Consider the following 2,297-nt stretch of genomic DNA (forward strand, 5'->3'; position numbering starts at 1 on the left):
GAACAGTATTTACAGGGGGACTGTTTTTACATGGGGCTAGTTCTGTACGAAAAGCAGGACAGCAATTAATAAGAATAAAAACAAATTCTGGGCATTGGTTTGCCTTTTCAGCAGATATACCTTAGACTACCCCTCTCTGAGAGGGTTGACTGAATGATCCACCGGCATGTGATCACATATAGCATCTCATCAGACTAAAGGGCCCACTTTACAGCAAAGAAGGTGTAAGTATAAGTACACACTTACCTATACTTAGGTAAGGACCATGAGATCCACTGGTCATATCATATACTACACCATCCTGAAGCTACTGGTCTCATAAAGCAAGGAGGCTGCCTGTTGAAGGCACAACCTGTTTGAATGCGATAATTTTTTAATATGGTGCCCCACCCTCCAGAATGCAGTATACATTTCAAATCAACAAATTTTATATGATGCCAGGTCCCCAACAGGAATACTACTTTTGCCTGGAAACCAAGGGGCTCTTGCCTCTCATCACTCCCACTGACTCGCTAGGGAATGTATATTTCCCATGCCATCATCAGTTCTAGGCTTTAGGATTCAGAGTTCCTGTTTACCAACAGGAGAGTACTTGAAGTAGGTTTTACAGCAAGAGTCCCATTGAACTATAAGACATGACTGTCTAGATATTTCAGGCAATTTCTTTTAAAGGAAAACAGTTTGGATGTATCTCAAAAAATTAAAAATAGAGCTACACTATGACCCAGCAATTGCACTACTGGGTATTTACCCCAAAGACATAGATGTAGTGAAAAGAAGGGCCATATGCACCCCAATGTTCATAGCAGCAATGTCCGCAATAGCCAAACTGTATAAAGAGCCGAGATGCCCTTCAACAGATGAATGGATAAAGAAGATGTGGTCCATATATACAATGGAATATTACTCAGCCATCAGAAAGGATGAATACCCAACTTTTATATCAACATGGATGGGATTGGAGGAGATAATGCTAAGTGAAATAAGTCAAGCAGAGAAAGTCAATTATCATATGGTTTCACATATATGTGGAACATAAGGAATAGCATGGAGGACATTAGGAGAAGGAAGGGAAAAATGAAGGGGGGGATATCGGAGGGAGAGATGAACCATGAGAGACTATGGACTCTGAGAAACAAACTAAGGGTTTTAGAGGGGAGAGGGGTGGGGGGATGGGTTAGCCCAGTGATGGGTATTGAGGGCACGTACTGCATGGAGCACTGGGTGTTATACAAAAATAATGAATTGCAGATCACTACATCAAAAACTAATGATGTATTGTATGGTGACTAACATAACATAATAAAATTAAATTAAAAAAAATAAAGAACAAGCAGGCAAAGTCACTATCTTTCAGGGATCACTGTCAAGGGGAAGTAAAACTACTGTTATACAATAGGAGAAAGGAATAACACGATTGATACCAGGGGATCCTTTGGGATATGTCATGGCACTCTTTGCCTAGTTTTAATGGTAACTAGACAAATGTATTGACTCTTGTGGATCAAGGGCTCAAGCCCCTCAGGGATGAGAGTCTGGGCCATGCTACCAAGTAAGACACTGAGACCACAAGTTCTAGCTGAAAGTGAGGGCAATATAAGATAGATAATAAAGGAGGCAGAGGATGAGATTCAATTGCAAGATCAGCAATAGTGGAGGTTATAGTTCATCCGAGTAATCTAAGTTTTGGCTACCAGAATCCTAGTGAAACTACTTTCAAAACTTTTGAGAAGAAACTGATCTGAGCAGTATAAGGAGTAGACCGTGGGGTAGATGCTGTGATGCAGCACTCAGACTCCCCTTTAGGAATGAAGAATTCATTATCATGAATAATGATAATGCACCTCTGGGAGTGCTACCAGTAGGCAATCCTGAGTCATCAACTTTCTTCTCCACTTCAGCTAACAAAAACATTCTCATCCAAAGCTATACGCACTTTCAGGGTGGCCTACATATAATAACTGCTGAATACAATGGTTTAAAGTCCCAGCCCTCTAGCCCCAACTTGGTACAGCTTTGAGGAGTCATCCCACCTGTGGAATACTCCAGAGGGATAGTAGAGGCTTCCACTGAGACTGCATCACAGCTCTAATCACCCCTGCCCAATCCTACTCTCTTCCTTTCCCTTCCCTTCCTTTCAACAAGTGTTGATCCCCAGAATACTCTCCAATAAACCACCTGCATGCTAATCTCCATCAAGGAGTGTGTTTCCTCATAGAGTCAACCTAATGGCAGACAAGACACAGTCTGAAAATGCTACTGAACTGCAAATGCCTATCATTTCTTATGGAAAATAC

Source organism: Phoca vitulina, unplaced genomic scaffold (genome assembly GCF_004348235.1).
Source record: "Phoca vitulina isolate PV1807 unplaced genomic scaffold, GSC_HSeal_1.0 scaffold14, whole genome shotgun sequence".
In the NCBI taxonomy this organism is placed as follows: domain Eukaryota; kingdom Metazoa; phylum Chordata; class Mammalia; order Carnivora; family Phocidae; genus Phoca; species Phoca vitulina.